Below are 13,718 nucleotides of genomic sequence, written 5' to 3' on the forward strand. Positions count from 1 at the left end.
AAATAGTCAATGCAAAGCAGCTGCCTGTTTTGCTGAATGCATTAGGTGGGAAAGCATTCAGTTTGCTAAGAAGTTTGACAGCTCCAACCAAACCAGTTGAAATGAGCTTTGCTGATATCTTAAAAGTAATACAGGAACATTTAGAACCAAAACCATTGTTAATTGCAGAACACTTCAGGTTTCATAAGTGGAATTAAAAGGAAGGGGAGTCCATTTCATTGCACATTAATTGAAGAGATTGTCTGAGCATTGTCAGTTCAGTAATGGGCTTAATGATGCACGGAGAGATCATTTAGTTTGTGGAAGCACTCAAAAATAGCACCTAACTGAAGCACAGCTCCCATTTAAAAGAACAGTTGAAATAGCTGTATCAATGGAAACAGCAAACAGAGATGCAATTGAATTGCAGTCTGGAAGTAAAGTGAGTGTGAACAGAATTGCAATGTCTCAACAGAAACTGACATGCCAAACAAATTATCATGCTGTTGTGGCAGGGGCTCAGACAAATGCAGGTTTAAAGAGAAACTTGCAAAAAATGCAATGGAGTAGCATGCACACAGAGAGTACCTCAGGTAGACAAAATAAATGGACTGCTGAGGGAAGAGAAAAAGATAAAAAGTTAATTGCAGTTTCAAAAAGAGCACTACTCTGCATGGTGTTGATGAGCAATCTAATAATGGTGAAAGTGACACAGGGCTGTGTAGCTTTGAGATTTAAATGTGAAAACTAGCAATAGACAAGCAATAAAGCTTACACCAGAAGTGAATGGCAATTTAATAAGAAAGGAATTCGGCAGTGGCTTAGCTGTTTCAGTCATTCCACAAAATGAGTTTGAATGACGTTTCAAAAGATACTGAACTGAAGCCTGCAGATATCCATCTAAGAACTTATACTGGAGAAACTCTGGGTATGACATTTGTAACTGTAAGATACCACAACCAACAAACCGCACTGAGCTTGTATGTGGTAAAACCAGATGGGCTAGCATTTGGGGGCTGTGATTGGCTGAGACAACTACAACTTGATTGGAGATCCATCCACTATTTGCATGCCACATCCCCTGTAATAAGGTCAACTGAAAATGTATTAAGAAAGGTACTGGATGATGCTAGAGCAGTGTTCAAGAATGGCATTGGAAAACTCAAGCATATCAAGGGTAAAATAGTGTTAAATGAAAATGTCACATCCAAGTTTTATAAAACCCCATCCAGTTCCTTATACCATCTGTGATAAAGCATCCAGAGAACTGGATCACATGGAGGCTGAAGGAATTCTTCCCAAAGTTGAGTGGAGCCCATGGGCCCTGCCAGGGGTCCCAGTAGTCATGAAGAATGGGTCTTCTAGAATCTGTGGTGATTTTAAGGTCACCATCAACCCAGTACTGAAAGTAAATCAATACTCTCTGCAACACACACAAAATGCTGGTGGAACGTAGCAGGCCAGGCAGCATCTATAGGAAGAAGTACATTCGATGTTTTGGGCCGAGACCCTTCGTCAGGACTAACTGAAAGGAAAGATAGTAAGAGATTTGAAAGTAGGAGGGGGAGGGGGAAATCTGAAATGATAGGAGAAGACAGGAGGGGGTGGGGTGAAGCTGAGAGCTGGAAAGGTGATTGGTAAAACGGATGCAGAGCTGGAAAGAATCATGGGACGGGAGGCCTAGGGAGAAAGAAAGGGGGAGGGGAGCACCAGAGGGAGATGGAGAGCAGGCAAAGAGTGATGGGCAGAGAGAGAGAAAAAAAGGAAGGGAGGGAAAATGAATAAATCAGGGATGGGGTAAGAAGGGGAGGAGGAGCATTAACGGAAGTTAAAGAAATCAATGTTTATGCCATCAGGTTGGAGGCTACCCAGACAGAATATAGGGTGTTGTTCCTCCAACCTGAGTGTGGCTTCATCTTGACAGTAGAGGAGGCCATCGATAGACATATCAGAATGGGAATGGGACGTGGAATTAAAATGTGTGGCTACTGGAAGATCCTGCTTTCTCTGGCAGACAGAGTGTAGGTGTTCAGCGAAAAGAATACTCTCTGCCCAGGATAGAGGATATTTTTGCAAATCTTTCTGAAGGAAAACACCTAAGCAATGTAGACTTAGCTGAGGTCTACCTGCAGATAGAGATGGAAGAAGAGTCCAAAGTGTTTCTCACCATAAACACTCACAAAGGACTTCAGTGCTTTAACGGGGTTTCACTAACCGCAGCAGTACGAATGCAGAGATGGCTTATTTTTGGAGTAGCATCTGCACCTGCACCTTGGCAGAAGGCTATGGACCAGGCACTCAGTGTGACCTGGATAACATCATTGTTACTAGATGATAAGAATGGCAAGGAACATCTCCAAAATCTCAAACACTGATGAGAAGATAATGAGCTCAAAGCACAACACAGAATGTGTGAATTCTTGAAACAAAGCAGTACTTACCATTGATACACAAAGATTACACAAGTGAGCTGAGAATACTCAGGGAGTGGCGGACGCCTCAAGTACATGTCACAGTTGTGTGTGGTTTTTAGGATTCATCAATTTGTATAACAGGTTCCTGTCACACCTAGGTACTGTGTCCTTTGAACTCATTACTACAAATCCAGAAGAAATAGCAATGGACATAGCATTATGAGATGGCTTTCCAAAAGACAAAGGAAATGATGACATCAGAGACTGTACTCACACGTTATGATCCACATCATCCAGTGAAGCTTGCCGGTTACGCCTTGCCTTATGGTGTAAGTGCAGTCAAGTCTCATGTTATGAGTGATGGGAGTGAATGCTCCATAGCCTTTGCATCATGTTCCCTTACCCCTGCAGAGAAACATTATGCACAGATCGACAGAGAGGCCTTAAGTCTCGTTTGGAGTGTGAAAAGTTTCAATCAGTACTTGTACGGGAGGGCGGTTACCTTGTCATCTCCAGATTTGGCCGGCTGCGTTAGTCTAGGGCGGGGGTCGGCAACCTGCGGCTCCCGAGCCATTTGTGGCTCTTTCACCTCTGTGCTGCGGCTCCCTGTGGCTTTGGGAAATAATTGGTCAGTATTTAATTAAAATGTATTTTATGTTAGTTTGTTAGCTTTTGAAATGTAATTCTAAATTTGAAGATTATGGTGATCTTGTACAATCTAAGTGTGGCGACACATTTCCTGGCACATCCGAAACGGCTCACAATTAGCCAGCATTCCGGCTAAGGGAGATAGCCTACGGGGGTTTGTGAGTACGCGTCTTTTGCAGCATCTGCGTCCATGGGGGCTGGGTTGAGGGAGGCTTAAAAGCAAGGCTGTTTAGTTCGAATAAAGTTATTCGACTGCAGTTTACTGACTGCGTGAGCACACCGCTACAACGTGTTTTTATCGCTATTAATATACGTCACCACTGCCAATACCTGACACCCGCCAGTGCGCGATTTCTTTAATTTTTCGATCCAAGGTAAGCCAACTATGGAGAATTCTAAAAAAAGAAAAGTGACTGAAGAAAACAGAACGTTTAATGATACGTGGACAGATTCATTTGCTTTCACTGTTGACGAGACTGGATTACCGGTATGCTTAATATGCAATGAGAAACTAGCAAACAACAAAAAGTCAAATGTCGCAAGGCATTTCCAGAGTAAACATGCAGCCTTTGCTCAAAAATATCCGGATGGAGATGAGAGAAAAAAAGCCGTTTCGGAACTGATGCGGAAGGTTGATCTGAGCAAAAATCATTTCCAGAAATGGATGAAGTCTGGAAAATCAACGACATACGCCAGTTATATTGCCGCTCAGGAAATAGTCAGGCACGGGAAGCAGTTTACAGATGGTGAATATATAAAAGAATCTTTCATTAAGATTTCAGAACATCTATTCACGGACTTTAAAAACAAGAGTGAAATTGTGCAGAAAATCAGGGATATGCCCCTCTCTGCAAAGACTGTCAAAGACAGAACCATAAAAATGGCAGAAGACATCACAAGACAGCAAATTAAAGACATCAATTCAGCTGTGGCCTACTCGATTGCCTGTGACGAGTCTAAAGACAAAGGTGATATTGAACAAATAGCGTTGTTCTGCCGGTATGTAAACTCTGCCGGGCCACAGGAAGAACTGATTGAGTTGATACCTCTAAAAGACCAAACACGGGGGGAGGACATCTGTGAGGCTGTCTTGAATTGTTTAAGAGCCAAAGGAATAAAGACCACCCATCTGGTGTCAGTAGCTACTGATGGGGCTCCGAATATGACGGGAACGCACAAGGGATTTGTGGCTTTACTGCAGAAGTCGCTGGACAGAAAGCTGCTGACTTTTCACTGCATCTTGCACCAAGAGGCACTGTGCGCTCAAACATTTCCTCCGGAATGCACAGAAGTAATGGATGTTGTCATTCAGATTGTCAATAAAATAATGGCAAAAAGTTTAAATCACCGTCAATTCCGTTTTTTACTGGACGAGATGGAAAGCGCATATTTTGATCTCCTGCTGCACAACAAAGTCCGGTGGCTGTCCAAAGGGGAGGTGCTGAAACGCTTTGTCGCGTGTCTGGAAGAAGTGAAAACTTTCCTGGGCAGCAAAGGGCTCACCTTTCCTGAGCTGGAACAGCCAGAGTGGCTGGAAAAGCTACACTTCATGGTAGACATGACAGCGCACCTGAACACGCTGAACACAGCTCTTCAGGGGAAAGGACGCACAGCCCTGCACATGTTGGAGGATGTTTTGGCATTCGAGCGCAAGTTGACAGTGCTTGCCAGAGATTTACAGAAAGGCACTTTGTCTCACTTCCCCAATTTGAGAGAGTTCAAACAAGGTCATGACATGATAATTTCGGAGTATTTACATTCTGCAATCATCGCAATGCAAACATCGTTTGGGAAACGCTTCTGTGAGTTCAGAGAGGAAAAAAACACATTATCCTTCCCGGTCACTCCCTTAAGCATCGATCCTTCCCTACTGAATACGACTGCATTGGCAGGTGTGAGTCAACCTGATCTTGAGATGGAACTGGCCGACATAGCCGACAAAGACATATGGGTGTCCAAGTTTAGACGCTTGACAGCAGACCTTGAAGATGTTGCCCGTCAGAAGGCCGTTCTTGCTCAGAATCACAAATGGAGTGATATTGAAAACCTTCCAAAACCGGACAAACTTGTGTTCGAAACATGGAATGCTATGCCCGACATTTATGTAAACATGAAAAAGTATGCGCTTGGAGTCCTGTCGATCTTTGGATCCACATATGTATGTGAGCAGGTGTTCTCCAACATGAACTTTATTAAAAACAAACATCGCGCATGCCTCACAGATGACAGCTTGCGATCCTGTGTAAAGATGAAGGTGACGTCATACAGCCCTGATGTGCAGACGCTGTGCGCTGAGGTCCAGGAGCAGAAATCCCATTAACCAAGTATGATAAATATTTTAATTGCCTATTATTTTATGTATATTCATATTTTTTCATTGTTCAGTGAAATAGTCCTTTTATTTTTCAGGGTGACAGCTGGCTGATGTTATTTTTGGTTTGCTGCTGGCGGCAAATTTAAGTTTGGCGTTTTTCATAAATACAAGAAGGACTCAAATAGACGTTGAGTATTTTACTTAAAAGTAACCTTCAACCCAACGTCTTTTTTTCGGAGTTCAAAATGTTTTTGTTGCATGCAGAAATGTAATTTCGTTTTCTCTGCAGGAGTTCATCAATTTCATAAATGCAACACATTATAGTTTGTTTATACATAGCATAAAGGCAAAAAAAACGTTGTATGCAGTGTTATTTCATTTTAAATGTCAAACGGGTTTTGCGGCTCCCAGTGTTTTCTTTTCTGTGGGAAACGGGTCCAAGTGGCTCTTTCAGTGGTAAAGGTTGCTGACCCCTGGTCTAGGGGAAGACAGTCATTGCCCCCTGAAAACTGGTGAAATCTCATTTGTGTGCATGATGTGTTCCCTTGTTACAACTCAGTATCTCCACAAAAAGCAGCGGTAGGAATGCAGAGATGGGTTCTCTTTCCTAAAGGACACAATTACAAGATCGTATTCAAGAAGATGACTCATCATGGAATTGCTGATGAGTTGTCCCAAAAGGAAGATGGTACAAAATATGCAACTAAACAATTGAGTTTTATAATTCTTAATTTGACTGTAGAGTTACTATAGAAACAAAAAGTAAAAGGGTCCATTTTCATGAAACAGTCTATTGTGCACGTTGGAGCTCATGGTTTTCTGTCCTTGAAATCCCCATCGATTTCCTCCGAGCATCGTCAACTCCTGGACCCTCACTCCAAGTCCACTCCATCCGGTGGTCTACCAGCTTGCTCCTCTCACGTCTTCTCTCTTCATCTCTCGACGACAAAAGACCATGATTCTCTCCTCTCAGACACACAAGAAAGAAACAACACCCTGTTTATTGGACGGCACACATTCCAAAGCCCCCGTTATCAATAGTCATAACCCAAACACTGCTGCTACAGAGAAACCATTACATTAGCAGTGAAACCTTACAGAGTATTACACCCTCATTACTGATTATTTTCAATGCATAGAAGGGCATTCCACAAAAAGCAGGGGTAGGAATGCAGAGATGGATTCTCTTTCCTAAAGGACACAATTACAAGATCGTATTCAAGAAAATGACTAATCATGGAATTGCTGATGAGTTGTCCCAAAAGGAAGTACCTAAAAAATTTACAAAAGAGAACACTTCTTTTGACGTATTCTCCCTAACGCAAGTTGAAAGTCTCCCTATTACGGCCGAGATGATTCAAAGGGAAACCAGAAAAGACAACACACTGTCTCGGGTCAACATGACCACCTAAGGTGGCTGGAATGTACAGCAGAAATCCCAGCTCCCCCATTTTAACTAGCCTTTGATGGAGGTTGCCTTATGTGGGGATTGCAAGTTATTCTACCATTCAAGCTGAGAACTAAAGTGTTGTTATGGAAGGCTTGTAATCTACTGAAACTAAGTTTCTGTAGTTTAAAGCTATTTCTAATTCGTTGGCCCACATGAAGACCAGAAGTGTGAAACCTAGGACTATAGAAGAGGAATGGAACGGGGAGCAATTCTGTGCTAAATAGTGATGAGACTGGGCTTTACAAGCTACGAGTTTTCAAAGTGTATAGATGTTAAAGCTACCTAACAGGAAACGGAGAATGGTAATGAAAATTGTTTTCCTTCATCCTAAATTGTCTTGTGTTTTGAGTGAGTTGCTCAGGTGCTCACTACATTTGCTATTTAAAGTTAATGATTTGAGCTCCGAGGCATAGGCCACAATTTCTAGATTTGCAGATAACACAAAAATTGGACAGATGGTAAACTGAGATAAGGATGGTAATTGAATTCAAAAAGCAGGTAGCAGGTTCGTGGAATGGATGTAGATGTGACAGATGAAATTAATAATGCTGACAACATGAAATATTATATTTTGGTAAGACGGCAATATAAGCTAGAAGGCACAATTGTAAATGGCTGAAGAAATAGAACAACCTTGCAGTACTTACGTGTAGTTGATTGAAAATGGCAGGACAAATGAGAACGTATTGAGAATAAAGTATAAGCTTTATCAGATTTAGATTCAGTTGTTTATTGTCATTTACACCAGGGTGCAATGAAGTTCCTTGTTCACATGAAGTTCACAAAGTAAACAGGATACCTAGAAATAATAGATACAAGAACAAATAAAGTATCACAGAAAAGAAGAGCATGAAAGTCACATTGAAACCTTTGAAAACTTTGGTTTTGACTTAATTAGGATATTGCTTTTGATTTTTTTTCCTCTACTCAATACTGCAATTTATTCAAGATTCAAAGATTAAAGTACATTTGTTATCATAGAATGTATAAATTATACACCTTGAAATTTCTCTGCTTACAGACAGCCACAAAGCAAGAAACACAAATAACTAAGACCAAAACCACTATGTAGAGAAAGAGAAAGAAAAAACATACACAAATCACGCAAACAATAGGAGCAAGTCAACAGAATTCTGAACCAGACTGCGTCCCAGATCCGCTGCCAGAGCAGCCGGAGTAGGCCCAAGCCTCTGTTCCAATTCATCACAAAAATGCACCGCAGTTGAGACAGTTCACAGCCTCAGCACCATGGAGAGAGCCAGCGAAATCAGCCCGATCCTTGCCTCCGCCCCCGACACTTGAATCCCAGTCTATCTGGGCCGATGCTTAAATTATCCAAGCACCAGGTAGTGCCTCACTCTAAGACCCAGATGCCGGTACAGTGGCACGCTTGGTCTGCGCAGCACGAAGATGGTCTCGATCTCACCAAATCAGCTTAGCACTTGCAGCGATTCAACCTTCCACCTGGGTTAGGTGGATGACACCACATTGAGGAAGGACGTGAAGGACTTGGAAAGGATGCAGAGCATACTCTCTAAACTTCAGAGATGGAAGGATGCAGAGCATACTCTCTAAACTTCAGAGATGGAAAGATGCAGAGCATACTCTCTAAACTTCAGAGATGGAAGGATGCAGAGCATACTCTCTAAACTTCAGAGATGGAAGGATGCAGAGCATACTCTCTAAACTTCAGAGATGGAAGGATGCAGAGCATACTCTCTAAACTTCAGAGATGGAAGGATGCAGAGCATACTCTCTAAACTTCAGAGATGGAAGGATGCAGAGCATACTCTCTAAACTTCAGAGATGGAAAGATGCAGAGCATACTCTCTAAACTTCAGAGATGGAAGGATGCAGAGCATACTCTCTAAACTTCAGAGATGGAAGGATGCAGAGCATACTCTCTAAACTTCAGAGATGGAAAGATGCAGAGCATACTCTCTAAACTTCAGAGATGGAAGGATGCAGAGCATACTCTCTAAACTTCAGAGATGGAAGGATGCAGAGCATACTCTCTAAACTTCAGAGATGAGGGACTTGAGTTTTGTGGACAGAGTAGAGAGGCAGTGGTTGTTTTCCTGGTAACAAAGCAGGTCAAGGGGCGCTATAAAGATATTTAAAACTGTGAAGCATATAGACTAAGTGGAGAGAAATTATTTCCAGTGGTGGAGCACAGTTGACTTAGATCAAAGGCGATTGGCAAAGAACCAAAAATGACATGAGGAAAATTTTTATGGAGTGGGTGATAAGAATCTTAAATGTACTGCTAGGGTTAGTGTTGGAAGCAGGTTCAATTGCAACATTTGAAACGGAAAAGGTTATAGTATGTGAAAGGAAAGATTTACAGGGTGCTGGAGGTGGGACCAGCTGAATTGATTTACACAGGGTTTGGTACAGAGTCAACAGGCTAAATAGTACTGTAACACTTCTGTGAAGGGAAGGCTGAAAGTAATGAGATGATCTAATCCCCAAAAAGTTCTGTTTAAAACAGGTTGAAAAACATTTGGTCATTTTAAACATAGTGAGGATGCAGAGAGAAGGAGTTAAGCAAGAAAGAGTAAGGGATTTAACTTCATGTCTCTATTTGTACTCTGAATAATTCCACCTCTTCCCCACTGAGTATTAATACTCCATATTTGCTATTACCAGTGTTGAGGAAAAGAACGTGGTCACATTGCCCTGTGCCTTTGAAAAGTTCCAGGGATGCTGTTAAGGATATTCAATAAATTTAAGTTGTTCTTTAAAAAGGTAACAAACTTCCTGAAATACATAACATGCATTCTTTGATTAATTTGAACACTTTCTATAAAGATAAAGCTGTCTAAAGTCATAGCAATACCAGTACCTTATGTTGTAGTGGCTGGCTGCTGCTGACAGTTGTTATAAATAGCTCTGGGGAAAAGGCATTGAAATAATACTTTCCCTCACTTTGTTCCTTATGTCTGACAATTTCAGCTGATTGCTTCTTTCATGGGTGGAGAGCTGAAAAAAAATGATCAATAAAACTTGTATTTCAGCTTGCAGATCACAGTAATAAGAAAATAATCACTTTCCAACTAGTGGTGAATTCAGAAATTCAGAGTAATTCTAAAGGCATCTTTAGGGATAACAGAATTCATTAAGAGTGCTTTAGGATGCAAATAAACTTAACATGGCAATTATTTAATGATTTATAAAATTGTTGATAATATTTCTTTCTCTTTCTCATTTTCATTTCAATCAATGGTAAGGAGGGCAGACAAGTAGCTGCCTAACAAATAAATGCTGGAATTTACTTTGAAACATGTCCCTTTGCTTTTTCTGTGTGCAAGGCAAATTAAAGTAAGACTGCACACCCATTCCTTTCCTTTGGGCTTCAGTTATTTTATTATACATCTTTATTTCAGTTATATTGGTGTATTGAGTAACAAATTGTGAGTATTTAACTTAATTCTCTTCATTTCTTCTTGATATTCAACACTAAATGTACTCAGTGATAAAGGATAGCCTGCTCACAATTTTCTTTTGTTAGAAATGTGCTTGGTTAAACAAGTTACAAAGGGAGTGACAAGCTTAGGAACAGATCTCAATAACTTCATTTTTTAGAAACAAATCAAATAGAGGCAGTGACTTTAGTTACACACAGAGTGAACTTGAATTGGACAATTTCATATACACTCAGTGGTCACTTTATTAGGTACACCTATACACCTGCTTGTTGCAAATATTTAATCAGCCAATCATGTAGCAACAACATTGCATAAAAGCATGCAGACTTGGTCAAGAGGTTCTGTTGTTGTTCAGACCAAACATCATAATGGGGAAGAAATGTGACCTAAGTGACTTTGACTGTGGAATGACTGATGGTGCCCGATGGGGTGGTATCTCAGAAACTGCAGATCTCCTAGGATTTTCACATATAATAGTCTCTGGAGTTTACTGAGAATGGTGTGAAAAACAAAAAAGGAACATCCAGTTGTGGCAGTTCCATGGGTGAAAACATCTTATTGATGAGAGGTCAGAAGAGAATGGCCAGACTAGTTCAAGCTGGCAGGAAGGTGACAGTAACCACGTATTACAACAGTGGTGGGCAGAAGAAGATCTCTGAACGTACAACATGCTGAACCTTGAACTAGATGGGCTACAGCAGCAGAAGACCATGAGCATACACTTAGTGGCCACTTACTAGGTACAGGGTTTGTGGGATCACCAGCACCTCAGATTCAATTCACCACCCTGATCCTCATTGCTGGAACTGCTGGCTTGCTATCATCTTCTCAGGAGCTGGTAAAGTCGGGCACCAAATGCTAGTGATGCCCAGATGTTGAAGAATGAATAAATGTTTTAAAACTGGTTAATTGAGAATTGATCCAGCATCCCTCATAGTGTGTCTTCTCCCAGACACCTCCTTTGGTCTGGCACTACCTCAACTGGCTCAGGCCGACCTTCCTCTCAATACAGTTGCTCCCTTAGCACAGCACCATTGCACTTGAGTACTGCCTGTTACGAGGTCATGTTGGGAAATACCCATAAAACCCACACGAGGCTCTTCATCTTCAATATATTCAGTCTGAGATGTAGGCAATAAGCATAGATTGTTAGGCATCAGTTATCAAGGGGGGAGGTATTCTGTTAAAAAAGGAACTCTGCTTTGCCTCTAGATTAGGGGGAGAATCGGAATTGGAAAATGCTCAAAAGGCTGACAACTTTAAAATATTCTTTATCAGTAAACAGGGAGTTGATCAACTCCCTGTATTCTGCATTGGCTATTGCTTTTGAAGTTAGCATTACAAGTTTCATGGAGTATAGTGACATGCTGCAAACCTCTTTGGAAGATGGTACCTAATTTGCTTCTCCTGACATGAGCAATGGTTGGTTGCAGAGAGACTCAGTAATTTAACAAAGTTACAACCATCAACAACCATCCTCAATGTGTTTTTTTTTTGTGTACCATTTCTAACTGAAGCCGAACACTAAGAGATAGCAGATGGCAGTTGCCTGACTCCTGGGCATGTTGCCCATTCTTGCAGCTATTTTCATCCTGATCCCAGCAGCGCCCTAAGTCATATTGGACTTAGGCAGGGAGCAGCGGTGGCTTCTGGGCAAAATGCTTTTATTTAGGGATTTAGTATGGAACAGACCTTTCCAGCCCAACAAGCCTTGCGCCCAGTAACCCATTATTTAACACTAGCCAAATCACTAGACAGTTTACAATGAGCAATTAACCTACTAATTGGTATGTCTTTGGACTATGGGAGGAAACTAGAGCTCATGGGAGAACATACAAACTCCTTACTGATGGCACTGGAATTGAACTCCAAACTCTGACATCCCAAGCTGTAATAGCGTTGCACTAACCGCTATGCTACCATGGCACCTAAATTTTACATTTCTATATGGGGCATTCTTTCTGGGTGATACAAATACCCTCAGATGGAGCAGTCACATTCAGCCTCAGTGATTCATTGCTAAGGCAACAACAAATGCAGTGGATGTGTTGATTTTGTCTTAGCTTTATTCACGGCATCTTTTGTATCTTGTTATACCCTCCAAAAATACCGAGGGTTTCTGTTGTTCTTCAGGTGGTAAACCACGTTGGGCTTCAGAGATTCTTTATTGCATAGTTTTCTCATTTTATGTCTCTCCAGGGTTTTTTATGTCCTTGAAATACTTTGGTTGTGAGATATTGCAGCATTTATTAGCATAGATGAAGTTTTAAAGAATTGGCAGGAAATTGCCGATTATTAGTGTGATCATTGAAAAATGATTGGATAAGCTCACTGCATTGTATTACAATGCTTTCCTGGCCACTGAGAACTAACTGTAGTTCAAGGGGCATCCAACATCTTGGCAATAATCTTTGTCGATGCTAGTACCAGATAAGCAAATGCTGAATTAGTTGGAAATTGTCATTAGAAACTTCTATTGGAAAGCAGCTTCAATAGGCATGATTGATCTGTTCTCATGCAAGTTTAACAAGGGGTAAAATTTATTGTAGAATGAAACGTATAATTTGCAATTGATTCTGTGGAACGAAATTAGGTTCTAACTTATTATCAGGCTTTTTCCTCTGATTAGAACATCAGTATGACTCTTGACTTTTTCCATCCTGACAGTACTTGCCTACTAATGGATGTATTGAATTTATTGAGTATCTTTGGCTTGCAGGGGAACCAAGATACAAGTAGCTAATGAGTACTATCATTTTAAGCTAATAGATTCAGTTATGTTCCTTTGTATTATATTAGATTTCATAATAATTTTCTGCATTACACTTGTTTTATTTCAATGTTCTATTACTTCATTTACTTTTAGCACCAATGGCCACAATTACTCTTTTGAAAACTAGTTATTACAACTAAGATTGCTGAATATTGATGGGGTCCTCTATTGAAAAGAAGCTAAATCATAACTAGATTGGTTCAGACTAGATATCTGCTTGGGTGTAAAATTAAAACACAGCCTGCCTTAAGCCTAAGTTTTTACAGTTCTTCTCATATATGGTGGTTAATGTAAATGTAACAATTTAAAATATGCTAATGATCTGTTTGAGAACAAAACTGAAAAAGACTAAAAAGAGAGGAAACATAATCAAGCGATGACTGCTACCAAGTTTATGAATTAATAAGTTATTTAAATGATATTTAAAACACCCTTAACAAAGGGTGAGGTGACAGAGCATTGGAGGATGGCTAATGCTGTTCCATTGTCTAGAAAGGCTCTAAAAATAAGCTGGGTGCTCGCTTTGGCAGCACATATACTAAAATTGGAATGATACAGAGAAGATTAGTATAGCCCCTGCGCAAGGATGACATGCAAATTCGTGAAGCGTTTTTTTAAAAAGAAAAAAAAGCTGGGAAATTATGGGTCATTGAGCCTGACACCAGTAGTGAGTAAGTTATTGGAAAGGTATTCTAAAAGACTGGATTTATAA

The 13,718-nt window shown here is 40.7% G+C and overlaps 1 protein-coding gene and 1 non-coding gene across 2 annotated transcripts in view; both read left to right on the plus strand.

The window, feature by feature from the left end:
- kif19 (kinesin family member 19) overlaps positions 1-13,718 on the plus strand; it is a 207,603-nt gene that overhangs the window by 77,841 nt on the left and 116,044 nt on the right. The gene's annotated exons all lie outside the window — the stretch shown is intronic.
- LOC132380358 (U6 spliceosomal RNA) lies at positions 13,521-13,622 on the plus strand. Its single transcript, XR_009507744.1, has one exon. It is a non-coding gene; the product is annotated as a U6 spliceosomal RNA (small nuclear RNA).

Source organism: Hypanus sabinus, chromosome 23 (assembly GCF_030144855.1).
Source record: "Hypanus sabinus isolate sHypSab1 chromosome 23, sHypSab1.hap1, whole genome shotgun sequence".
Lineage (NCBI taxonomy): Eukaryota > Metazoa > Chordata > Chondrichthyes > Myliobatiformes > Dasyatidae > Hypanus > Hypanus sabinus.